Source organism: Kogia breviceps, chromosome 7, assembly GCF_026419965.1.
Source record: "Kogia breviceps isolate mKogBre1 chromosome 7, mKogBre1 haplotype 1, whole genome shotgun sequence".
Taxonomy (NCBI): domain Eukaryota; kingdom Metazoa; phylum Chordata; class Mammalia; order Artiodactyla; family Physeteridae; genus Kogia; species Kogia breviceps.
This window is the reverse complement of record NC_081316.1, coordinates 6,944,012-6,971,946: the sequence shown is the minus strand read 5'-3', so window position 1 is coordinate 6,971,946 and position 27,935 is coordinate 6,944,012.

The following is a 27,935-nucleotide window of genomic DNA, read 5'->3' as shown; positions in this document are numbered from 1 at the left end:
TGTGGTATTTTGTTACAGCAGCCCTTCCAAATTAATACAAGAGCCACTTTGGCTCTCTAGACGTGAACCTCTCCTTCCTTCTGTCACTTATTCCAACAAAGAGTAGCAGGCTTTCCTTACCCTCAGATACTTGAAATGACTCCCAGCTTTCCAAAGTCTTCCTCTCTCCACTCTTGGGACAAGTCGGTAGTCAAGGAACTGTTACATCCGTTGATGCTAAAACTAGTATGTGAAAGTTTGAGGATTAATAGGATATCGTCATACTCTCAAAGTATCTTTCCACAATCACTTACTTATTACAAAAAGAAAAAATAGTAACTTGATGTTGAAGAAAGTTGGCAGGTATGCCCTTATTCAAGAAGGCAAATTCACCATCCACAGCAATGGGACACACAGGTGTCATGTGCCTCCTGCTCTGATATTTACTGAGAAGGACACAACATCACTTCAGTGATATTCCTGTCAAACATGCACAGCTCAAATTTACATGTAAAGAAACACCAGGCAAACCTATATTGAGGGGCACTCTACAAATAAATGATCTGCTCTAGGAAAATGTCAATGAAAGGCCAAGGAACTACTCAGATTAGGGTCTGGAGAGACATTACAACTAAATGTAATGTGTGAGTCCGGAATGGAATCTGGATGAGGAATGATGTCTGCAATTTATTCTCGAATGGTTTGGAAAACTAACAGTCATATGTGTAGAGAGAAAGACCGATAAAGCAAATGAGGCAGATGTTAACAAGGGTGAATCTGAGTGAAGGGCATATGGGGGTTCTTTCTTCTATTCTTGCAAATTTTCTATAACTTTGAAGTTATTTCACAATGAAATATTTTATAAAAAGTCATGCACTGCACAGTATTCCTTATAAATCATCCATAGAAAAACCTTCATTTTCTTGGGGGAAGTCAGATTTTTCCTTGGTGCTAAGTGCCAACAGGCTTTCTTTCAACCAATAATGAAAAGTGTGTAACCCATTGCTTTCCATTTTTGCCTTGACCGCTAGGAAGCCATCCCATGCTACAGGGATGTATCAACTTGGACAAGTTACTTAACCCCTCTAAATCTCAAGTTGTCTTCATTTGTGAAACGGGTAAAATAATAGTCCCTGCTGCTGAAGGTGGTTGTAAAGGCATAAAGCGCTCAACACAGGAGGTGATGTGTCGGAAGCACCCACTTTAGTTGCCTTCCGTTATTATTGTTATTTTTATACTGCCTGTCACTCACTCAACCCTCCCTACTAAAATGAGCTTGCAGCAGACGCAGCTGAAATCAGGAAAACTCAGAGCTTGCAAGGGAGGTGACTTTACCCACGTGTACATTATCAATATATCAGAAGTTCTGAGATCTCACCATCAGACAGCCCTCAAAACATGGTGGCAGGAACTATGGGATAGCAGGAAAAGCAATAGCTTTAGAGTCACACAGACTGAGATTGAAATTCCAGCTCTGCCAACTCACTGGCTTTGGAACTGCTTGCTTCAGGAAGGGCTGCTGGGCTATGTTGCAGGAACAAACATCCCTGAGACTCAGGGGCTTACAACGAGGTCCATCTCTTGCTCACACTACAAGTCTGCTCCAAGCTAGTGGGAGGCTCTGTTCCCTGATATCCTCCCTCCAGAGCCAAGACTGATGGAGTCTCCACCACCTGAAATGCCACCACTTGCCTGGGCAATGGGAGAGGATGAGGCACTCACATTTCACTGGCTAAAGCAAATTCCAAAGGAAGTACAATCCTACCAATCCTACAATCCTACAATCCTACCATGGAGCTCAACTAAAAATATTTGGTGAACCTCACTCATGATTCGCACAATCCTCTTGGACAAGTCTTGATCCTCTCTGAGAGTCAATTTCCTTTCTGTAGAAGGAAGGATAATCATATAAGACATCTCAGCACATGTGTGAAGATTGAATGAGATAAATTGGAAAAAGCACTAACTTGGGTGAGAAACATAATAGCTATTCATTGTAATAAATTATACCGTTTGCCCTCATCACTCAGGTGTCCCAAAGGAGCAATACCATCTTCCCTGTGAGTCTAGATAGATAGATAGATAGATAGATAGATAGATAGATAGACAGACAGACAGATATCCAGTGCTGACTTTTTAGGAAAAGTAGAAGCCAAGAAGTCCGCAATGAAAGAGAGAGAGAATTTGTCTCAGGGGCAGAGAGTAAACACTCTCCAAGTTTTTTTTCTTTAGGTCCCATTGGGTTTCAGGAATAATCTGGTCTGGTCTCCAGACAGGATTGCACTGACCCAAAACTTTTTTTAACTCAGAATCCACTGTGTGCCAAGCTGTATGCAAAGCACTGCAAAGCTCAGACCCTGTGAGAGCTTCAGGGGCTTGGAGGAGGATAGTATACATGTACTGATAAAAAAAACGCACATACAAGTGTTGACAAAAGTTGAAGGTGGCCTCATCAAGTAGGGACAAAGGAAGGAGCTCGCACCAGCTTCGGGGGTCTACACTGAACGCCTGGGGCAGGGGATGGGAAAACGAGGTCATGACCGCATTGTCTGTAGCATTGAACCTGGCGTCCCCCAACCACTGGGCAGAGGCTGGTACAACGGAGTCAAAGGTCTCAGCATCAGCCTGAGGCCAGGTTCTAAGTGTAGCTTCAAGGAGCCTTCACCAGGGAGATGCTATCTTTGGGCCCAGGTTCAGCTTGGGCCCCTGCCAGGCTAACACACCAACTGTACACAGTACCTCCCTGTGGGGTGGAGGAGGATTTTAACTTTTCTTTCCTGGCTTATCTCAATTGTCAAATTTTTCTCCAGTTAATATGTAATTACTCTTCCTCATAATTTTTTGAAGTTTTTAAGAACACCTCGGTAGACCATGGATTCACTTACAACAATGTTTCACAACCTCCAGTCATCTCTAAACCACATTCACAGTTTTTATCGTGTATACTATTTAGTTAGTATTTAAAATTCATCCCCCACAAAATAATCCTCTGAATTTTTAAAACTCACTTAGCTCTTTTGGCTTCATTTTATGCAATAGCATTTATAAAATAACAGGTTTGCTGTGCTGATTATATTTTTACTACTACACATTGACGTAAATCTATAATAAGGTTTAAAATTTTTAAGTCATCCCCGATGGAGTGAGTACCAAGCGTTAAAAAAAACACTGCCTGGGCCACATATAAGGAGCAGGCTGCTCTAGGGTAAAAGAGCAGGCGAAGCGCTACAATAAATGAGTTTTGCAACCCTCTCTGAGCGTTGGTTTCCTCCTCTGAAAGATGATTAAACAACAGTCTGCAGCTTTTAAGGTGGTGTGAGGATGAAATGAAATGTTGCACCTAAAGCACCTATCACAGAGACTGGCCGTTGTTATATGTCTCTCACTGAGTCATTCCATAAACAGCAGTTAAGCCCTGTGCTCACAGCTGTGGAGGATTCAGAAGTGAATAAGACACAATCAACACCATCCCAGTAATTTGCAACCCCGTGTTCCTGTACGCACATATAGAGAACACAGAGAAGGACGTCTTAGATGTCTCTTGACAAATCCAGGCAGAATGCAATGAGAGTTTGAAGGAGGAAAAGGCAACTTCCAGCTGGGAGATGTAGGAAGGCTTCATGGAGGAGGTGCCATTTGAACGGGGCAGTGACAGATGGGAAAGGTGTGAGTGTGCAGAGCTGCGGGGAAGGAGGAAGGGAAGACTTCAGCAAAAGCTCAGAGGCAGGAAAAACCAAAGCACCCTCATCCTCTGCATCTCCTTCCCCCTTGGAAACAGCCTTTCTTTTCTGCCACCCTCGGTGGACGACTTCCACTGAGGTGTTCCAGTCTGGGCCACCGACATTCCCTTGCATCTTTAAGATATCCCATGGATCCACTCCTGCTCACCAGTATCACTCTACCCTGCCTGTCATTTTCCTCTTCCGGTCATCCTTGGCCCCCTTGGGGGCCCCGAGTGCAGGAATCAGGGTAGCTGAGACTGGAAAAGGAGGGCTTATAGAAACATGGTCACCATCTTTCCGTATCTGTCTGGGGGAGCAGAGATTGGGCTCTGTCTGTGAGGCCCTTTGGGGGCAAAAGTAGAATGAGTGAGGGGGGGGTTTACAGAGGGGCCAAGCTCTCCCGCTGTGCTCTGTGCTGCCCCCTAGGGGCGGCAGTAGCTCCCGGGCAAGGCGAGAAGAGCATGCGGTCTCCAAAGTTTTGAGGGACTTCCTGTGTCCCAGAGGAATTGGGACAACTGAATACTCAGAGTCATTTTGCCTCTAAGACTCTATCTGTTCCTGAAGATTCACTTCGAAAAGCAACAGAAGATCTGCTATCCCTGCCACCTGGTTTCCTGTGAGGCCCTGGCTCAATCAGCTCGAGTGTCTCTTTTGAGCCTGTCTTGGCTGTTTCTAGCACAGCAGAGCCAGAAAGGGCTTCCGAAACCGTCCTCTCCAAATTCATGGAGGTCCCGGACAAGGGTTTTTGGGGTTTTTGTCCACAGACCCCCAGCACAGAGCTGGGAACCAGGTGCACTCTAAGCCCACATGTGCTGAACTGCAGACAGAACTGAAGTCCACGGGCAAGCAAGACTCAGCAAGAGCCAGTGACCTGCCTCTGTCACACTACACAGAAGAGCCAGAGCCAGGATGGGGTCCCAGGCTCAGCCCCCAGACCACCGCCCTGTCCCCCACCCCTCCGCCTGCTCTCTTCTGGGCCACGACCCCATCCACACATTCCACATGTGTGAAGGCAGCAAAAAATACACGCCAAGCTCAGAAATGAGCAAGGCCTTATGGCAGACAGCCTCTCTTCCCGAGTCCAGCCGACGGCCGCCCAAGTCTAGGCTGGGCAGATGAAGGGGACCGCCGTCGTTTCTCTGGTCAGAAAATTATATGGGTCCCCAGCATCGGGTGGGAGGCATCAGAAAGGAGCCCCAAACAAAGAGCACACAACAAATGCCGCGCACACGGGTTCCGAGGGGAGAAGATTCTTGGTATTTCATCTGAGGGGCCTGGAGCCAAGAAGGGAATTCTCAGTCCCGGCGTCTTCTGAGGGTCACAATGCCTGTCTTTTTATTTTTGATCTAAAAAAGAAAAAAGAAAAGAAGAAAGGAAGACAGAGGAAGAGGGGGGAAGGAAAGGAGAAAGCCTCCTCACCATAATTGAATTACTGAGCTGGCCTCTGGGGCTGACGCTGGAATCCAAGACGCCTTTGTGCAAAGTCTGAAGGGACCCGGGACGGGGCAGGGATTTCAAAGGGGAAGACGAAGAGCTGGGGTGGCCAGGAAGCTCAAGCGGGAAGGAACGGGCCAAAGAAGGGAGGGGGGAGTGACAGACATGGAAAAAGCTGAAGGCCCGCCTTGCTCCAGGCCCTGCCCTGACCCGGGGTGGCCGTCCTGTCCCAGAAACCTGCGTAGAGGCTGGGGCAGAAGGTACGCTGCACAAGCAGAAAGGTCCCAGTAGGGGCCAAGACCTCCACAGGGGCCGCGCCTGACCGGGGCAAGGATGGAAGGAATTAACAACACCCAGGGCACTTCCTATGTGCCAGGCTCTGTGCTATAGGACCTGGGAGCATTCAAGTCGCACGGGCTAAGCACTCATCAGGTGCCAGGCGCTGGCTTGGGCTCTTCTAGGTGCGTTGCCACAGTTCATCCTTAATTCTCAGAGCAACCCCCTGAGGCAGGTACTTCGATGTCTCCCGATTTACAAATGCGGAAACCAGAAAGGTTCAGAAAGTTAAGCGCTCTTTCCTGAAGTCACACAGTGACTGGCTGGGACTCACACCCACGTCACTTGGACACCATAGCCAGGATCTTAACCAACAATCTCATCACCTCATTTTATTTTTAAACAGCCCAGCCAGCGAGGCATGGGTCCTAGCACGGGAAACTGAGGCACAGAGAGCTTAAGAACTTTGCCAAAGCTCACACAGGCAGGAAGGGCTGAGCTGGGATTTGAACCTGTACAATCTGGCTTCCGAGCCCTGCGTCTCACCTCCTGGGCTGGACTCGTCCTGACTACGTGAGCGTCCCCTCCCAGCCCCCTGCCCAGCCAGAAAGCAGGCTGCAGAAAGCACATGGCAGGAGCCACCTGCTGACATGAGGAAAGGGTTAATCGTGACCAGCCGGGCCCCTTGGGTGTCATGCTGAAGGCCTTGAAGGCCCCTGGAATTCTCATAGACACAGCGCCCCCCGCCCCCAGGCCAGCTGCCATCACCTTGGTGCCCAGGTTAGGTTGAGGTCTGTATTGTTGGAACAAAAAGGTAGAGGTAGGGCTTCCCTGATGGCGCAGCGGTTGAGAGTCCGCCTGCCGATGCGGGGGACGCGGGTTCGTGCCCCGGTCCGGGAAGATCCCACGTGCCGCGGGCGGCTGGGCCCGTGAGCCATGGCCGCTGAGCCTGCGCGTCCGGAGCCTGTGCTCCGCAATGGGAGAGGCCACAACAGTGAGAGGCCCGCGTACCGTGAAAAAAAAAAAAAGGTAGAGGTTTATCTTGTAAATAGAGATTCTAGTCACTACGACATCCTCTGAAATTAACAGTTTTCCAGACTTTTGTACATCACACTAACAGAACCCCATCTGGAGCAGGTTTCTCAGCCTTGGAACTCTTGACACTTGGGGCTGGATACGGCTTCACTAGGCGGGCTGCCCTGTGCCCTCGAGGGTGTTTAGCAGCTTCTTTTGACTTTATCTACCAGATGCCAGTGGTACTCTCCCCACCCAGTTACGAAAATCAGAAATGCCTCCAGACTCTCCCCGAAGCCCCGGGATAGGCGGGAAGAAGACATCGCCCGCCTGAGGACCACTGGCCTAGAGGATAAAAGCCCAAGCCCCGGTGGCGCTCTTTTTCCTGCCTCTTCTCACCAACCACTGAGCCCAACACACCTTGCTCTGGGGGGGGCTTGGTGTCTTTGCACATGCCATACACATGCCCGGAACGCCCAAGCGCCCATAAAGACCCAATTCGGAGTTGCCTGCCCTGTGAAGCCCTCCCAGTCTCCACTTCATCCCCACCGAACCCCTCCTCCGAACCATGCTGTGACCCCTTCCACTGTGATCCCATAACACCTGGAACATTTCTCCAGTGTTGTGCTTTTCCAACTGTCCCTCTCCAGGTCAGTCTGGGTCCCTGGACTCCCAGCCCTCTCTGAGGGTCAGGAACAAGAATTCCACAGTCCTGATATACAGTAGGTGTTCAACCAATGTTTGTTGAATGAATACATGTAATGTGTTCCTTACGATCAACCTCCCTCAGTAACAAAAGCAGATCTAGTAGATCATAATGTGTGCAAGTCCCTGTATTTATTTAATGAATACTTTCCAGACTTCAACCAGGTGAACAAGACAGACCCGGGTCCCTACTCTTCTGGAGCTCAAGGTCTAGTGTGAATGAACTCACACAGTTGATGGACTGACTGCCTGAGAGTTTTTGGGATGCAGGCCATGACCGTGTCATAGAGGGCATGGTGGCCGTGTCTAACAGAGGGGCCCCGAGGTGCCTGAGTGGTCGGGGATGCCCTCCGTGAGGAAGTGACATTTAAGAGGGGACCTGAAAGGTGAGTACACAAGGGCCAGCTAAACAGAAGGAGGGGTGTTCCAGGCAGAGGGAACTGTACTTGCAAAGGCCATGAAGCAGCAAGAAGTGAGGTCAGTAGATAGATTGGGGAAGTCAGTGTGGCAGAAGTACGTGAGGGGACTGGGGGCCCTAACCAGCAAAGTTTGGCGGTGATTCCAGGCGCAGGGTTTCTGCCCCAAGGGCTGAATGTGCTGGCGGTGTGTTCTCCCAGCAGTGCCATCCCCATTTTCCCAGGCAGGACCTCCTGAAATTTCTCCAGCTGCACCCCCTCCACTTCACACACACACACAGAGTCTGATCGGCGAAGATCCGGCTGGGCTCCAGGAAAAGGAGACTTCGTGAGGGAATTGGGGCCACTGGGCAGGTGAGTGTGTTTCTTAGGCAAAGGGTTTGCTTCTCACTCAGACTTGGCCTGAGTGACAGTGACAGGTGGAAGCAGAGAGCTGGGTCATACTCTGTACTCAGGTGTAGGAAACTGATCAACTTGACCCACGTAGACTGGGCACCAGGTGCTAAGACCTTACCCGCATAGCGTTCTTGATGACGTGGATTAACTCCCCTCATTGTATAGATCAGAAAACAGGGATCAGAGAAGGTTGGTCTTTGCCCAGGGTCACACAGCCAAAAAAGGCAGGTATGGGGAAGGAACTCAGGCCGGTGACAACCCACAGCCTGTGCTCTGAACCCCTTCAGCATGCACCTCTTGAGGTTCAGAGAGGGCAAGGAACATGCCCACAGTCCCACAGCCAAGAAGCCCAATGGCTCCCCTTTGCTAGGTAACCACTACCCACCTCTGTGTCCCATCCTCTGCTCGTCACAACACCTCAGTGAGACAAATCCTATCCTATCAGTCCCTTTTTCAAAAGAGAAAACCGAGGTCAGAAAGCTAGGAAGGGGCAAAATTAGGATTTGAACCGAGGCAGATGGACTCCAAAACCTGTTTTCTTAAGAGTTACACCTCCCTCGGGGAGCGCTGGGACTAAACCCTCCCCCTTTCCCTCTGATGCTCGAGATGAATTTACAGAGGTCGTTTATCTCTCCCTGGTGAGAGTGGAGACTTCCACAGATCACCTCACGAGGTGACATACTTCCTGAAATTCATACTACAGTGTCAATGACTACTTTGAGATCCTTCCCTCAGAGGGATTTTTATCAGGATGTTATCAGGGGTCGGGGGATGCCAGGGAGGAATTCGTGGAACAAAGATGTGTGTTGGAAGCAGGTCTCAGGCCGCTACAAGGAGCCGGGTCTGAAGGGTAGGCCCATGGGGACGGTGATACCGGTGACCTTCTTAGAATCCTAGTGGCATCTTTAGAAGATGGTTTCCCATCTCATCTGTCTCTCCATTGAGCTGCTACCACCGGCCAAGCACTGCTCAACGCACTGGAAATACAGCAGTGAACAGGACATTGATATTCTACTGAGAAAAACAGATAAAGATCAAACCAGTAGGAAGAAGTGTTGGAGAGACAGTGGTGGCCCCAGGATCGGAGTCCAGCTGCGCGGACCCCTCGGCCAGCCCCAGTCGGTGGCTTATCCCAGAGGAGGCTTATCCCAGGCCTGGGGACACGCCAGCCAGCCAGACCCGTCTCCGCCCTCCGTGAGCTCACGGTCGCTCGCTCGCTCGTGGCCCAGTGGGGGACAGACGTGTGTCCCTCCCAGGCCCAGCTGCGCTCCCCACAGAAAGAAAACAAAGCAGCCTCAGACCCCTCCTCCAGGCTCGCTGCTGGTGGCTACTTTAAGCCCTGGTAATCACTTGAAGTGACTGACACTGATTGAGTCTTTACGAGAAATGAGGAAATTCCCCCCCCCACCCCCGGTCTCGGAGCCACTTTACTAACTCGCCCAGCCTGGAACCAGGCTTGTCTGGCACGATGTGGATTTATTTTTCCATTGGGTCTCAGCCCCGTGCTGGCTCCTCTCTCATAACCAGCCCGTCCGCTTCACTATCACAGGCAAGCCCATCCCTGGGAGCCGGCTCCTTCCACCGAGCTGGGACGGCTGTGATCCTCTCAGCTTTGAGGAATGAGGGCCGCCTGGGTCTCCAGGTGTGCACAGCTGGCCAGGTGTCCTTGTCACGTACACACACTAGTGCATCCAACATAAGTGACTAGGTCCCCGCCCTGCTACCTCTTGCCAAGGCAGACGCTTCCCTCCATGTCAGTGCCTCCCATCCCCCCAGGCCGCCATGTACATACTTCATGCACGAACTCACCAGTATTCCTTAAAGCTGGAGTGCTGTGCCAGGCTCTGCACAGCACTGAGAATCAGGCACAAGCCAGCAGTGGGGCTACAGACCCTATAATCCTGTTATAAGGTAAAATGACCCGAGTGATAAAGAAAGACGTGAGCGATGGCGTGTAGGATGTGTGCTCCGGCGTATAAAATGAGGAATTTCGTTCAGTGATGAAATCACAGAAGGCTCCGGGTTGGAGGTGGCTCTGAGCCGAGGGTGAAGGCCGGGGAAGCCGTCTCACAGGTGGAGATGACGGTCACTGTCTATTAAGCACTTGCCGTGTGTCAGGCCTTGTGCTAAGCACTTTGATGCATCCTCTCATCTTGTTCTTACAATGATCGTATGAAGGAGATGTTATCCCTGTCCCCATCTTAGATTAGGGAAAACTGAGGCTTAGAGAGCTTAAGTAGCTTGCCCAAAGTCACACAGACCCAAGGGGGGAAACTGGGAATGCAGCATCCTTACTTTGGACACTGTCCTGCCTCCGCTGGAGAAAAGGGAAGGGCTTCTGAGAACCCATTCCTGTCATGTCTTCTCAACTCTACTTTCAATGGTATCAGGTTGGCAGCTTGAAATTGGCCATTGTGGGAGCATCTGCACTACAGGAATTGGCAAATGCTACAAATCAGGGCTTTTGATTTTATCTTTTCCAGAGAGCTGGTTGACCAGCACGCCACTTGCACGTGAAGCGGCAGGAGAGAAGGCGTGAGTACCCATGGTAACAAGCTGGAACAGAGGGTTCTAAAGAGCAAACGTAGGAGGGGACTCAAAAGACAACACAGGGCAAAGCAGAGAAGCTTGGAGTTTATCCTAAGGCACCGGGGAGCCACAGAAAGTTGTTGAGCAGGGGAGGGATGTGGCCACATTTATGCTTTAGAAGGACCACTCAGTGGGTGGGTGAAAGGGGGGGGGGCTGTTGGGACAGAAAGCTGGTTAGGAGGCATATCCATTTCTTAAGGCATTAGGGCTTCTGGAACTCCTCTCCCTGACAGGAAAGGTTGCCAGCTCAGGGGAGAAGCCCATAGCATCACATCAAATCCGGAAGGTCCTTAGACATCTCCCCTTGACTGTCTGAAGCAAGTTCCTGCCTCTCCAATTCCAGTACCTCCCGGGGAGCCTGCGTCCAAGGTAGAGCGCCCCCAGCCTCATATCATCATCATCACCATCTCCACCAACCCCTTCCCCGTGCTTTGGATAGATGCATGGGTGGGTGAGTGGATAGATGGATGATGGATGGATGGGTGGAAAAAGGAAAAAAATAAATGAGTGAGTGGATGAACCTCCTGTCCCACTAAAGCTCCTGGGAAGGGCAGGAGGTCACAGAGGAGCCTGAGAAGCTTGGCAAAGGCAGCGGATTAATGGCCATGAGATAAGTGGAGAAAAAAGATGTGAAAAGAGAGACTGACGAACACAGCCTTCCAAGGGACCGAGAGGAGTGGGTTAATGAGCCCGTGTCTCTTGTCTCATCAGCTCCTAACCCGCTTGGTTTCCTGTCTTGAGGCGGGAGAGTCCCAGGGAGAGGAATGTCCCCGTCATACTGTGAGGTGTGTGTGGCTGCTTTTCTGGTGGGCAAGTGGCTTGGCACTGGGGTGTGCCTGACGTGGCTCGGTTAACCACGAGGGTGTTTCCCCTTTGGGACAGTCTCCCTCGGTCATGCACCCCTCCCCCAACACACACAAACGGAATGAGAAGAGGTTTTCCTGGGCTCTTGGACTAAGAGGTCAAACCCTCCTGAAGTGTGAGTCCTTAGCAAATTCCTCAACTTCTCTGGGACTCGGTCTCCCAGCTGTGGAATGGAGAGAGTCCCTTACCCCCTCCCTCCTCCTCCTCCCTTAGAGAGCAGTTCTGATCAAGTGGGAGAAAGCCCTGTACAAACTGTAAAGCGCTACTCTAGTGTATCAAGACCATTGCTGTTATTCTACCTCTTCCTGGACTCTGAGGGCTTTGGGGGGGAAGAAGAGGACTGAAGGAGAATGAGAGGGACACAAAGGCAATCGGCGACCATCCAGCCGCTGGCCACAAAAATCACTGCTTTCCTCCACGGGGCACCCAGCCCTCTCCCAACAGCAGCAAGGGCAACAATTTGATAATAGAAACCATCGAAGGCTTCCCCTTATCTCAAACTAAAGCTCCATTTCCTTAATCCAGCTTGTCAGATCTGTGGTGATCTGCTACCATTGACCTTGAACCTTCCTTACTCGCCACCCCCCTGACCTTGAATCCTATGAAAACCACAGCCACCGTTGACTTTCTATGTGCCAGGCAAGAGGTTTTATAAACATATCTTATCTAAACTCTCCTTTTCCCCCACACCAACTCTGAATGACTGAATTTCTTTCTTTCTTTTTTTTTTTTTTTTTTTTTGCGGTACGCGGGCCTCTCACTGTTGTGGCCTCTCCCGTCGCGGGGCACAGGCTCCGGACGCGCAGGCTCAGCGGCCATGGCTCACGGGCCCAGCCGCTCCGCGGCATGTGGGATCCTCCCGGACCGGGGCACGAACCCGTATCCCCTGCATCGGCAGGCGGATTCTCAACCACTGCGCCGCCAGGGAAGCCCTGAATTTCTTTCTTTTTGAGACTTGGCTCAAAGGGCCCCTTCTCAGAGATGCCATCTAGCCGAGTCAAAGTTAAGTCACTCCAGCAGCACCCTGTTTGTTTCCCATTTAGTCTGTGTTGCCATCTGTTATTATGCTATTGTTTACTTGTGCACTTACGATCTCTTTCCCCAAGTAGAACACAAGCTTCAGTGAGCTCTGTCTCTCTCAGCACATAGCCTGGGGCCTAACACGAAGGAGGAACTCAACACCTCTTTGTTGCATATGAGCGAAGGGCATCTTTCTGATATAATACCATCATCCTCGTCCCCAATTTTCAGATCAAAAAAGAACTGGGACTCAGAATTCAGGTCCTTTGCTGAAGGCCACACAGCTAATAAGTAGTAGATATTCTACATGACATCTCCTCATGGTGGTTTGTCCTCAGCAGAGGATGGATGGCATTTCTTAGAGAGATGAACTCTATCATCACATAGATACAATCTAAAGTCCCTTCGGTGGCTAGAAGGATCAGCCAACCTCTCCCCTCTCTTTCCTCACCAGTTTCTCTTTGCTCTGCTCCAGCCACACTGCATCCTTGCTCTTCCTCAAATGCACCAAGCACACTTCCACCTCAGGGCCTTTGCACATGCTGTTTCCTCTCCCAGGAATGCTTGCCCCAGACACCCACAGAGTTGTAATCAGCTGCTGTTTCATCAAAGGCCTCCCAGACCACCTGTGATATAAAACAGCAGCCTTGCTCTCAAAACCCTTATCCTGCTTTATCTTCTTCACTGAACTGGACAATTTATCATATATTTATTTGTTCGTATGCCTACTGCTCCTAGAAGGCAGGGACTTTGTTTTTCCATTTTGTTCACGGATGGGTATTCCTTGTACATAGCCCCTGCCTGACTCATCATAAGTGTTTCGTAAATGCGTAATGAATGAATCCGTGAGTGAATGAGCTGACTCAGGAGCAGGCAGCCAGACAAGACCAGGCCGATGGATGATGCAGGGAGAAGCTAAGGGGAGGGTTAGGGTGGCGGTGGGGGCAGTGTACAGGACGAGAGGGCAGAGCTGCAGAAGCAGGCAGGATTCAGAGACAGAAAATCCAGCAGAATTACAGCCAACAGAAGGAGGGAGTTAAAAATTGGCCCAATTCTTCTAGGCCTTGCTCCCCTTCTACTTAGCAGTTGTCTGGTGAGCAGCTTGAAGGCTGGGGATGCACTTGGGTGCCCGGTTATGGAGGCTGCCTAGGCCTAGACACTTGTGGTCGTCCTCTAGGTCCCAGCCAACCTCTGAAACTGCAGAGAAAGTCTTCGGGGGAGGGAGTGGAGTACGCCACCCATCAGAGATTTGCAAAACAGGCTCAGCATCACGGAATTCAGGCAGGGAACTATAGCCCCGTATTCATATGGCCATTAGAACCAAGCTCAGTGAGGTCTGAATGGCATGTTGGTTGGACTTTTGACAAGCATGGGTGTCTTGAAGGTCATCAAAGCTATCCCTCTGCTCCTGCAAAACTCCACCAAGAAGCACTTGAGGAATAATCCTTGTGGCAAACATGCCCTAAAGTGACTCCCCCATGAGTCATGTCCTTTTGTAATCCCCTCCCCTTGAGTGTGGGAAAGGACCTGTGACTTATTTCTAACCAACAGAACGTGGAAAAGGCAATGGGATATCACTTCCATGGTTACGATACTTTATAAAAGACTCCATCTTAGCAGACTACAGAAAGAGATGCCTTTGCTGCTTTGAAGAAGTAAATTGCCATGTTGCTGTGCAAGGGCCATGTAGAAGGAACTGTGGTGGCTTCTAGAAGCTGCCAGCAACCACCAGCTGACAGCCAGCAAGAAGATGGGCACTTCAGTCCTACAACCACAAGGAGATGAATTCTGCCAACATACTGAGTGCATTTGCAAGTGGATCTTTCCCCAGTCAAGCTTCTGATAAGACTTCAGCCCCAGCCAACATCTGGATTAAAGCCTGAGCAGAGGAGTTAGCTAAGCTGTGCCTGGACTCCTGACCCACAGAAAACATGAGATGATAAATGTGTGTGTGTGTTTTAAGCTACTAAGTGTGTGGTCAATTGTTATGCAAGAATAGAAACCCAGTAGAATCCTATTTTAACAGATCTCTAAGGAAGGCACCCCGATGCAATGCCCTTTCATCCTCATACCTTCACAACATTCCATTCTGTACTCAATTCCACGAGTATTCATTTCTACCATGGTGCAAGATGCCACCATATTTTCACCTTCTTGAAAAGTTTTTCTCTCCCTGATAAAAGCCATGTTAGCAAGAGGAAAGATTCTTGCATCCTTGCTTCTGAACGGAATCATGATGCAAAAGTCACTACAGCCATCTTGCCACCATAAGGCAACAAGCTCAAAGACAAAACCCCAGCACAGTAATACCAGAAGAATGATAAAAATCTGGTCTTTGATGATATTGTTTAGCTGTTACAGCAAACTTAGAAATTTCCACTTCCAGATTTTTTTTCCTTATGGGATATAATTAAATGTCTTTATTGTTGAAGTTCCTGTTAGGTGTGCATTCTATTACTCGCAGGTAAAAGCATTCCTAACAGAGACACAGTGTCATATGCGAGCCACTATGAAGGGCAGGGGAAAGTTTGGGAATGGAAATCTCTGCTAGAATCACATGGAACAGAGGGAGAGATCCCCCAGAGGAAAAGAAAAGTGTGTCACCAGCAAAAGGGGAAACAAAAAGATGCTGAGCCAGCAAGTCAGTAGCTGTCCATCTCCCACCCTGCCACCTGCCCATCCCCCCCCTGCACCTCCCCAAAGGGGCTTCTTGGGGTACATGTTACTTACAGAGGGTCTAGAAGGAAGAGCAAGTCTGCATTCCCAGGTTATCACCTGGAAAGGAGACATGGTCCCTCCAGCTGGCCCCTCGCCCCTCATTACAAACCCATCGGGGTGCCTCTGTGACCACAGCCAGGGCCTTCCCTGTTGGAGGTACCTGCGATATCTCACTGTGCTCACCTGGACAGCAATGGCCAGGAAAGCAGGAGATCTGAGGTTTAAGTCTTGACTTTGCCGTTTGCCAGGTGTGATCTTGGTCAAATAGCAGGGCTCAGTTTTTCTGCCTATAAAATGGGGCTACCCCATAATGAACAGGTCAAGTTGTAGTAAACAAGTAGGTTAAGCAACAGGACGTACCTCATAGGGTTACTCTGAGGGTTACAGAGAATATTTGTAAGGCACTAGATGGGGCTGGCCTCGTCATGTTCTGGAAGGGAGTGCTATTATTATCCATTTCCAAGAGCCTGTGCAGTTCTGCATGTCAGAGGCCTTGAGATTTCAAGTGACCACCTGGGCTCCAGGGCCACCCCAGGGCTCCCCTTACAGCAGAGCAGATGGGCTCTCTCTGCCATCTTGGGTTAGGGGCCCAGCTCATGCCGCTGGATGATGCCTCAGCCCATGGATTTATTTTTCCAGCTGTGAGAGCTGCTCTGTTTAATAGCTCCCATCCAGCTTCCCTCCGTGATTGAACTTGAAAGAGTATGTTTGCTTAACACCCACAATGTTCCAGCTCCCATAAAACACAGAAGAGCATGAGGCCTGCTTTGAGGGCTCTTGCTCACTTCTGAAACTGAGCTGGACAATCATAATTTTGGTTTAACCGAAAGAACCGCAGGTTTCTCTCTCCCCATCCAGCACCTTCTGAGGCCTCGCATCTCTGCATTGCCTTCCAGGCCCTCACCCCAGGCGGCTCTCTGGGGTGTGCTGGGGTTTGCTTCTCAGCTACTGTCTTTGAGCCATCAGAACTGCAATTACAGGAAGATGCGGCCCAATCCCAGATAGGCTGTCTGGGCAGCCTCCACTCCTACCCGTTTAGGTTCTCTGTCCTCTGTCTTTCTCTCCTCTATCTTTCTTTTTCTTCTTCTCTTATTCTGCCTCTGTTTCTCTGATATTTCCCCCCTACCCCTTTCTCTCTCTCTGACTCATTCTGTCTCACTCGCTATCTCTCTGTATAACCATTTGTTTCTGTCTTTCTTTTTATATCTCTGTCTGTTTCTATCTCTCCTCTATCTCTATTTCCTTCTTTTTCTCTCTCCAAGGCAGGGCCCACAACTCCTGGCTTACACATGAGGTCCCATCCTCCTCCAGGAGGCTGTGGTCTTCCCCAATAGCCACATTCAACTAATGATAAGTAAGGACTAGAACTCATCCTCAAGACACAGCTTTATCATCATGTACTCTCACCTGCTATGGAGAGGCACCTCCTGAAGAATTCCCCTGGGACCTGGGAGCCGTGCTGCCGAAGCAAGGATGCTGAGTACCCCTTCATGGTCCACCCTGCCCTAACCAGATAAAAATTCCATCAGAGTTCATGTGACTCATACCAAGAACCAGAAACACTTAGCTCAGCCTTTCCATTTTGCACATGAAAATAAAACAGAAGTTCAGAGAGGTGAGCCTTTGTGACCCAGGTCACACAGAGGAGTGATGTCAGCTGTGTGACTGGAGAAGTGACGGGGCACAGAGTCTCTGTTTCTTCACCTGTAAAATGAGGACAGCTATTGTGAAGATGAAATGAAATAATGCCCCCGTGCCAGGTACAGGCCTGGCACAGAGTGAGCTCTCGGTATGAGCTATATTAATCATTGTGATTGTTATTATATCTATCAGGGAGGGTGGAGCACAAGGTCCTGGTTCTTTCTCTGGCAGGCATTTTGCAAACCAGAGCCCCTTCTTCACCTGACCTGGCAGAGAACTTTCCTTGGGGTCCTCACCACCAGCTCCTGCCTTCAGTTCACACCCCCAGACACATCTCAGGGCTCCCCAACCCCACTCCACTATGGCTACCGCTTCTCCTGGACAAGAGGCCAGTTCAAAAGGTTTCCCCATTCCTCCCGCCAGGGACACAGTAGCCCATTCCCCCTGGACCCTGAGCTGGCAGAAGGAAGCACAGGCAGGGGGTCAAACGTGGGCTGAATGGAAGACAGAGGAGACAGAATGAGGGGCAAGGTGGGGCAAAAAGAATAATGACTTCCATCCAAGTCTCTTCCCAGAAACCCACAGCTCTCTGAAACCAGCTTTCCTTTAATTAAATGCATTGTTATTAATGACCCTTTCATTAGAAGTGGAAGAAATGGAAGCTTTCTGGGCAGGACCATGCCCGGCTCGCCGAGGCCTCCATGGGGCCTCGTGCATGGGGAAGCACTCCATGGCCTGGCAGATACCTCCATGTGCCAAATGCCAGTGGGCATGTCAAAGGGGTTTGAGAGTGTGTGGTGACTGCACAGACACCCGCGGGAGCCCCCTGTTTTTGGAGATTCCTCTGTCGTCTCGCTAACAAGGCTCTTAGGCTGGGGCTGGGGTCAGCAGAGTCTGTACTGCTGCAGTCCAGTTGGTCCCTTTATTCCACAAATATTTATTGAGCACCTACTATGTGCCCGGCCCTGTGCAGAGTCTGAAGGGCAATTCAGACACAAATCCTGCCTTTGTAGAACACAAAGCACAAAGCTTGTAGTCAGAACAGAAGAGACCACTTATAAGACAGGAGCCCCGGTGCTGAGAGGAATAGGGTTCCACATTCCAGACTTTATCTGACACTTTATATTCCCCTGGGAATCTCCACAACTTTTCCTGGCCACCTCGTATCACGACGACGGTCTTCCTCACCGAACTCTCTCACGCGGTGGTCCAAACTCAAGGTCACTGATTATTTGTCACTTGCTGCAGCAGACCCTTGGCCATGCTCCCTTCTGCCCCCTCCCACCCACCCCCAGCTAAAGGGATTGTCAAGTCACTATCTCTCTGCCCTCTCTGTGGCCAGCTGCCTGGGGCAAGTGACTCCTCCAGAGAGTAAGAGAATGTCTTCTTGAGAAAGAAACAAATTTTCTGCATTCGAATCCTGGAGGGAACTATGAACTAGTGCCCATTCAATGCAACAAATCAGAAGACGGAGGCCCCAGGCCACACAGCCTGCCTCTGACACACTGAACCTAAATGTGAGAGCTTTTCTGATGGCTTGGAGGCGCTCAGCCCCGAGGGGACAGACACAGTGTCATGTGGGACTCACATTCGAGCCAAGGGAAGACCCTCCACGCGCCTCCCACGTTGCGGCCTTAAGCAAAAACACTTCCCTTCACTGAAGCTCTACCGACCCCTGCGTGATGGGGAAATGCTAGACCAGCCAGTGTGTGGTCACCACCTGCCATGCGGTGGGGCACTCGACAAGCACCCTCGCTTAGTACAGGCACAGACATGGGCCGTGAGCCTTGTTTCTCCCCAATTACAGATGAGGAAACTGAGGTCCGGAGAGCTCAGGTATCTTGACAAGGTCACGCAGCACGTGAACGGCAGGCCCCAGATCATGGTTGTACAGGATTCCCAGCACTGGGGTGAGAAGGAAGGTCAAGATTCTGGCCACCACTTCCTGGGAACTTGGCCTGGTCCCTGATTCTCCCTAGGCGTCTCTTTCACCTTCTGTCAAAAGAGAGAATTTGGACAGTGAGGGGTCCATGGAAAGATTCTAGGGGCTTGGAATTCCTCTAAATCATATTAGAAGCTTTGAGGGCGTGTGGATAGGAGTATGGACTGGAGAAAAGGGCCAGAAACTTCATCAGATTCTCCTAAAAGTGCCTGACTCGAGAGAGCTTAAGAACACAGAACTGGGTGATCTCCACGGGTCCTTTGTGTGCCGGTCTGTGACTCTGAGTCCAAGGGTCGTTTTGTTCCTTCATTCACGCAAACCTTTATCAAGCTCTTACTTTGTGTCAGGCCCGGAGGGGCCCTTCTTTTCCCCACATTCCCAGGATGGCCCTAGGAGTGGGAAAAGAAGGTAAACGTGAGCTGCCCATACATTTCTTCTGGTGAGAGCCCGCCCACTGCCCCGCACCAGATCCCATCCCACGTCAATCACTTCTTCTGGGACCTCCCCCTAATGGCGGCCCGTCCCTCCAGAGAAACCCTCCCCTCCCCTTGCACCTGTGCCCGGCTCCCTGACTTCCTCCTCTGAGATGTGCTTTCTGAATGATGAGCTGCAGGACGGCGGGAGAAGAGCTGGTGTCTGTCCCAGCCCCGCCAGCCTGCTCACAAGGGACTTTGGGAAATAATTAGTAACAGGCCAGAGACACCTCCCCGGCTCATTCATCCCATGGGGGTAGGGCTGGGGGGTGGGTTGGGGGCTGTCTGCAGAACAAAGGGGTGAAGTGAGAAGGGAGAGAATGGAGCAACGAGGCCCCAGAAGACCCTGCCCTGGCCCTTGATGTCCTGGTGGAGCATTTGACCTCCAAGCTGCAGTCAAGGGGCAGATGCCAGCCTGGTACAGCCAGCGATGGTGAGAGAGCCAGGAGCTGCTGGCCAACTTTCCATAACATCGGAGGCCAGCCTGGGCCAAGCCTGCAGGGGCAGAGAGGTAGCTCTGCACTCCCCTTCCCTCCTGTCTACAGGGGGCCCCTGTGCCATGGTTGGATGGATTGTCAGGGTGGAGGAGTGTCCCCGCGGAAAGCTGCCAGGAGCGTGAAGAGCAGCGCCCGGCTGCCCCCAGACGGAAACAGCCCCCAGACCCCCAACAGTGGAGAGATGACTTATTATACCTCCATCCGCACGATGGAGTACTACACAGTCCTTCAAAATGATGTCTACAAGCCCTTTTTAGAGAAGCTGGGCTCCAGGCTAAATGGAAGAAGAACAGGGCACAGAATGGTGGACACGTGTGATCTCTTTTTAGACACGTTTGCCTATAATTTATATTCAGTCTGAATGGGAATTGCATTAAAAATCATCAAGGGCACTGACAAGGCCCCAAAGACTCTGACCCGGCTGCTCCTCCAGCCCCGTCTCACACCATTCCTCTGTCCCCTTGCTCAGCTGCGTTCAGCCACAAAGGCCGGCTGCCAGCACCTCGACACACCCAAACCTCCTTCTAGCCGAGTCCTTCCACTTTCCGCCTGACACCCCTCCCCCACCCCACCGTCTTCCAGGTCTGGCTGAAATGTAAATTTCTCCTATTCTTTACGTTTATACGGCTCCTGGCAACACATGATTATAAATTCAGTAGCACGTTATTTGGACCATGTGTGCCTCCACCCTCACCCCAAAGGGGCTGTAAGTTCCCCCAGGGAAGGCAACATGCTTTTTTGTTCACCTCTGTACGCCTAGCTCCCCAGACGGTGCTTGGCACACAGTAAATGCTCAATAAACGTTAATTGAATGACTGAATGGGTTTGACACAATAGTGGCTACCATTTGTTCAGCAGTTACCATGGGCCAGGTGCTTTATATGTAATAGGTCATGACATCCTTGCAACCATTCTAAGAGACAGGCACTTTGGATCGGTTAATGCTCCACTTTACAGATTGGAAAACAGAAGAGTTAAGGAATTTGCCAAAAACATGCAGCTAGCAAGAGGCAGAGTCAGGATTTGAATTATGGCTGTCAGTCTGCAAAACCCATATTCTTTTTTTTTTTTTTTTTTTTTGTGGTATGTGGGCCCCTCACTGCTGTGGCCTCTCCCGTTGCGGAGCACAGGCTCCTGACGCGCAGGCTCAGCGGCCACGGCTCACGGGCCCAGCCGCTCCGCGGCATGTGGGATCTTCCCGGACCGGGGCTCGAACCCGTGTCCCCTGCATCGGCAGGCGGATTCTCAATCACTGCGCCACCAGGGAAGCCCCCAAAAAACCCATATTCTTAATCCCTCAATTCCCCAGGCTCTCCTAAGTGAACAAGAGAGGAGTAGGAAAGACAGGAAAGAAATATGGCAGCATGGAACCAGTGAGATCTCTGGGTGACGGGAAGGGCTTAATGATTTTATTGTTTTCTTTTCTACAACTGCATGTATTTTATTTACAATCAGAGAGAAGCAACAGTACGATAGTATTTTTTAATAAGAGATCAGCAAGCAGCCCTGTGATGGCACAGTGTCAATTCTCCCAGAAGCCCCCGCAGCCCTACAGTCATGAGAAGACAATGTCGGAGCCCGTCCGCTCCATGGGGCTGTCCAGGAGACCACCCAACAGCAGCGAAGTTTCCCACTGGAAGTGGAGGATCCCTGGACCACCTGCGTGGCCTGCCCCCCCTCACTACCCACCTCCTCACATTTCTCAAACTGAAGAAAAGGTGGCCGACAAGGAGAAGCTTGTCCTCTCCCTCACCTCCTCTCTCTCACCCACCCAGCTTGTCCTCCAGCCTTGACTTGTGGCCCCCCCAGACTCGGGATGAACAGCACAGCCCACCCCAAAGATCTTGCACATGATTCCATTTTGCTTTATGCATCCCAAATGGTCTGTCCTTTACTGGCAGGGTTTGCAGCAAATTATTGCTGGTGAAAACAGGAGGCTGGGGTTTGGAAACCAGATGAAGCTTTTACTTTTACTGGCTATGGGGCCAGGGTGATTCCCAATAGGAAGCATCCTGTACAGACAAGCTCCATCCACTCATTCATTCATTTAACAGACACATGTTGAACAGCTCCTCAGTCCCAGGCACTGTGCCCATCTGGGGAGCGTGAATACAATCGCGGCTCTCGTGGAGCTGACACTGTGGGCAGAGAGAAAAGACAAGATGCTAAGATGGAATATGAGGGTGGGGGAAGGCTTGGAGAGGGTGGCGGAGGAAGCCCACCCTGGGGTCTGAAGAGCAAGAGGAAGGGAGAGCTGGAAAGGAGGGGCGTGCCCATGCGGACACAGCTGTGCCCGCGGGGAGACAGTTATGCCTGAGGTCCTGAGGGGGAAAGACACTGGTGTGTTCAGAGAACTGAGAGCAATCAAACCCACTTAGACCCCAATCAAGCCCACTTAGACCCATGCAATTGGCAAACATTAACGAGTCTGACCGTATCAAATGAGGAAGGGGTCATAGACCATTCATAGTTACAGCAGTAGATTTATGACTGGTACACTCATTCTGGAAAGGTTTGGCATTATCTCCTAAAGTTGAACATTTAAACCTATGATCCGGAATATTCAACTCCTGGTATACACACAAGAGAAACTCTTGCCACTGTATGGCAGGACATACATATGAGTGGTTTCACAGCAGCACTGGGCGTGAGAGCAAAACCCCATAAGCAAGCCAAATGCTCAGCTATGGATGAACCAACATAGTGAATTCAAAGAGTGGAATATCATACAGTTGTCAAAATAAGTGAACCAGAGAGGAGCCCACAGATGGGAGGCTAAGGAGACATGACAATTAAATGCAGTGCGGTGCGCTAAATTAGATGATGGAACAGAAAAGCGTTAGAGGAAAAACTGGTGCGATCAGAATAAAGTCTGTAGCTTCATTACTACCGTTGTACCAATGTTAACCTCTTAGTCTCGATAAATGTTCTGTGGTTACGTAAGATGTTACTATCAGGGGAAGCTGGGGGAAGGGTAGGTGGAAATTCTGTACACTTTTGCCACTTGTATGTAAGTCTAAAATTATTTCAAAATAAAAAGTTAAAATTTAAAAATACAAGTGAACCAGGGCAACACACAGTAATAGGGATGAATCTTAACAATAAAATGTTGCCATGGTCTGAATGTTTGTGTCCCCCCCAAAATTCATATGTTGAAAACCTAATGCCCAAGGTGATGATATTAGGAGGCAAGGTCCTTGGAAGGTGATCAGTGCCCTTATAAAGAGAGCTAGCTCACCCCTTCCACAGTGTGCGGACACAGCAAAAAGTCAGCAGTCTGCAACCAGGAAGAGGGCTCTCAGGAGAACCTGGTCACGCTGGCACTCTTATCTTGGGCTTCCAGCCTCGAGAGCTGTGAGAAACAGTTTCCTGTTGTTTAGACCACAACTGTTTAGACCACTGGGTACCACAAGCTACCCAGTCTGTGGTATTTTGTTATAGCAGCCCAAACAGAGTAGGGCAAATATTAAGGGAAAAGAGTAAGTTCCAGAAAGGTTACATCGCAGCATTATAACCATCTTTATAAAGATTAAAAAGAGATATAAGATGAAAATATATACAGGTCTAGTTCTGTGATGAATAAGCTGTGTGCACCTGGGCAAGTCCCTCTGTTTCTCAGCTGGAAAGTAGAGCTCACAACCCCAGCTCTGCTTTGTTGGAAGTTATTAACCGGGTAGATTCTCCTTAACAGAGTTCCACTTGCCCGGTTCATGGGGTGAGCCAGTGTTCTCTCTGCTCTTGGAAACGTCTGGGTGACGGGGGTGGCGTGCCCAAGGTGAGTGACTGTGGCTAACGTGTCCCTGAATTTCCTCCCCATCACTGAGTTCCAGCCTTACCGGGAGGCACTTGTGTGGTTACCACACCGGTCTGAGTATATCCCTTAAGCTCGATATCATGTACTTGAACTTAATATGAGGAAAATCATGAAATACAAGGACGAAACAAAATCATGTTAATATTTCAATGAGTACTTATTTGAATGTTTTGGAAATACTCAAAAAAAGGCTGAGTTCCCCCAAATCATGGCTTTCAAATTAGATATAAAGAAGATGACTGTACAAGATGGAGGTAGGGGATTATAAAAATCCAGGATTCTGCCATCAAATTATTTCCAAATATCTGTAAGTTCTCCCCTCTTTTTAAAGAAATGGACATGCTGCATCATGGGTGTACTTTATACGAGAAAGAGGAAAAGGATGCCAATAAGGAAACCTATATGCCAAGAAAACTCTTGGCCTCACATCAACATGGAGACCCATTTGTAGTTTTAGCCAAGATAAAACGTGTATAACTGTTAGGATTCCCCTCTGACCAGCTGCTTTGATTTCCTAAAAGGTTCTGGACAGATGGTTTCAGGCGAGGCTTCTCTTCTAGAAAGAATTCTCTAGACAAAGCACCTACTATGCACCAGGTACTAGGTGCTTTACATGCAGCGTTTACCATCTTTCCACTTAGTTACTAGTCATCCCATTGTATAGATGACAGAACCGAGGCTTAGGATTCATGGTGACAACCCTATAGTGTGGACAAAAATCATGGCGTGGGGCTACTTCCAGTCTCCCCCCAAGGGCAGCGGACAGAGACCTGGATTATAGCACTTGCTCTGCTCTCAACCACCATCTCTACAACCTTAGGTGACTTACTTTCTCTCTGGCCTTCGTGGTCTCCCGTGGGAAGTAGAGGGTTTGTACTTGTATTGGTTATCTACTGCTGCGTACCATATGACCCCCCAAAACATAGTGGCTTAAGACAACAGCACTTACTATTTTAAAGTTGCTGAGGGTCAGGAATTGGTCAAAGTTAATCTGAGTCCTCTGGCTCAGGGTCTCTCATGGGCTGCAGTCAAGCTGTCCTCCAGGGCGCAGTCGTTCTCAAGGCTCATCTGGGGAAGGGTCTCCTTCCAAGCTCGCTCAGGTGGTAGTTGGCAGGGTTCAGTTTCTCCTTGCTGCTGGCTCCTCACCATGTGGGCATCTCCACAGGGCAGCTCACAACATGGCGGCTGGCTTCATTAGTGTGAGCCGGGAAGAGAGAGCAAGAGAATACCCATAAGATGGAAGTGACTGTCTTTCCTCACCCCCCAGTCGCGGAGGTGACATCCCATCGCTTTTTGCACGCTCTGTTCTTTAGCAGTAAGTCACCGGGCGTAGCCCACACTCAGGGGAGGGCATGACACAGGGTATGAATAGCAGCGGGTAGGAATCTTTAGAAATCACCACAGTGCTTCATCTCTCAGAGGCCTCCCAAGTTCTTGGATTCTTAGGGAGAAATTTCCCCCAAAGTTCTGGTTAGATCGACTTAAGATTTGGGAGGAAATAAGGAGAGACGTACATCGAAGGAATGCCTCTTCTTTGGTTCTAGCATCTTCTATGAGCATTAGGCCTTGCTCCTCCCCACGGCCGGGCTCCTCTTCCCTCTGTGCCAGGTGAGCCCACGGTGTGCAGGTAGAGACGGGGAGCGCAGGGTGGGGGCAGGGTGGAGCTGTTGCTGCCCTGTCAGTGCCAGAAAGTAGGAAGGCTGTTTACTGAATTATTTTGGAGATGGAAAGAAAAAAAAAAAAAAAACCGAAGACAGATCATTCAAATGTTAAAAATGAGAAAGAAACGTGAAGAAAATAAGAAGCCACGTGAAAATCTGTGAAGATGCACCAGTTACAGTGTCGCAGAGAAAGGCAGGTCCCCAAGAGCCAATCTCTCAGTAGCTTAGCCATGCATCACCTGTGACCTCTTCCTTCTGACACTGCACAGCGCGTACCTCCTGCAACTTGCAGGGAGCCGGCTAATGTGTGTGGGACAGAGGGGCCCCATCATGGAGCCTGGAGGACCGTCTGCTGCTTCCCCTGACACTCTCAGCTCTTCTAGGAGCCATGTCTATAGGCCCATTTAAAGGAAAGGGCAGGTTAAGGTCTGACAATATTAAAGTAAACTTGCAGATAGCATTGGCCTGAGCGAGTGAGAATGTCCTTCAGTGAAAGTGGGTGCAACCATCAAGAACACCTGTGTGTTTCAGTGTCTTTTTCCCACAGGAGAAAATAAACAAGTAAAAATCCACTGCAAGTTAGTATTTCTATTTATTTATATGCCCTGTAATTCACAAAAAGTTTTGAAGTGACTATTTCCTAGGAAGCCCTTGGCTCTAGCAGGGCTGGGTAATAAGGGTCAGAACTTGACCCCTGTAACTCCACAGCGTGACTCTGTGATAAAGGGCCCATCTACCTTGTCTGCACCCTCCGTCCCACCACGGTTTCCGGTGCTGTCTGTCACTAGCACATTTCAGAGCAGCACGACTGGCCTGTACCAGTCAAAGAACTCTCAGCCCAAGTTCAGATGTGACCCTGGCAGGGCAGTTCTGGGCCCTCCCTGGCTACAGGGCCAGGACCAGGCAGGTCAGCAATATCCCTGGGAAATCACTGCAACAAGAAGGCACGTACAAGGTGATAAAATCCTGAAGAGGGCTTGGCCTCAAACATCCTTGGGACTTGGGTCAGGCTCCATCTCTAGCCTGAGGGCTTGGTCTAAAGCAGAATTTTCCAGTGTGTCCACTGGTTCCACAGAGTGTCAGTTAGAGTGATAGGAACATGTCAGCCCCTTGAGGGCTGGGGCTGTGTCTGCCCTCTTCACTGCTGTATCCCCAGCACCTAGAAGTGTGTCTGGCACACAGTAGGCTCTCAATAACTCTTTGTTGAAGGACTCTGAGATAAGGGTTCCTAGTCCAGTAAGTTCGGGAAACATGTTGCAAACCAAGATAAACAGGTTTCTTTTGTTCAGGCCTTCTTATATACACTTCGATACACTAATGTGTACTCTGGTGCCCCAAGAAGGGGTACAGATGCAGGGCTTTCCAGATTCACTGAGCCATGGACTCTTTTCTTGTAGAGCATGGGTTCTACAGCTTAGAACCACAAGTGTCCAGTGTTTCCATCTGTGTGTCTCTCTTTATCTTCCTCTGAGTTCCTCTGGAGAGAAAGAAGACAGCTATGTGGGTTCGTGGCTTCAGTTTCAGGTGGGTTCTCCCCAAGTGATGTCAAAGACACCTGCCAGCCTCTTCAAGTTTACGTTCTACCAGCTTAGCAATCGCAGAGGGGAAAAGGCTGCATAAATCCCAGCCACGTTTCTCATTGGCTCAGCCTGGATCACATGACCGTCCCTGAACCAAGCACTTGGCTAGAGAGTGGAGTGTTCTAGTTGGGCAGGCCGGATCACATGCCCAGTCTTAGAACCCAAACAAAGTCAGGTCTATCTGAGCCTCAGGAGCCCATGGCTCCCCAGAGAAAAATCTCAAGCCTATTACCAGAAAAAAAGGGAGAGGAGAAAGACATGCGGGGCTGGGAAAACAAGGAATGCTCCCAACTTCTATGTTGGGTGCTGGCATATGGCCGAGTGGGGTGAAGGCTCTGGAATGGTGGTTTAAGGCTCCCTGCTCTACTCTCATGCCCTCCCCCAAAGGATGACAGCATATGGAGAATGATAGTAACAGTCAGGCTTGATCTGGGGCAAAGAGGAAAGAAAATGAAAAGGACACATCATATTAACCCTCACAACAGCCCTGAGAATTAGGCACTGTGATTATCCCCATTTTACAGATGAGGAAACTGAGGTTAAGAGAGGTGAAGTCACTTGCCCAAGGTCATGAAGATAGCAAGAGGCATAGAAGGGTAGGTGAGGTGTGTGTTGGAGGCTGTGGTAAATCAGCAGAGAGAAACTAATGTTTTGCAGGCTGTACCTCGGGAATCTGAAACCCAGAGTTTCAGAACTTTCTGGACCGTCCAACCATTATTCCAGGGAAGAGGACAGACGTCCTTCAAGAGAGGCTGAATCCCAGCCAGAGGGCTGCCCTAGGATTCGGAGGCCTCGGTTCAGCTCTACGGCGTCACTGCAGTAGTTTGTAACTCGAGCTAGCATCACTGGAACCAGCAGACCGAGGACGCAGAACTTCTGCCTCTTTCTCACTGAGGAGCGCCTTGCACAGGGGGCTGGAGGGCAGCCTAGATGAGAAGGATCTAGAACTCCGGGGGCACCTGTGCCGGGGCACATGGCCACTGGGAGCCTGGAGTCCGAGGGGAGAAAGGAGAGGGAAGATGGGCACTGACCGGGCAAGCAGACAGCCCTGGGCTCCAGTCTCGCCTCTGCACCTACTGTCGCTGTGACCTTGAGGGTCTTCCTTAGGGGCTCTATGCCTCAGCGTCTTCACAAAATGAGCACAACAGTAGTACCTATCTCAGAGGTGTTGATTAAATGTGATCTTGAATGTAA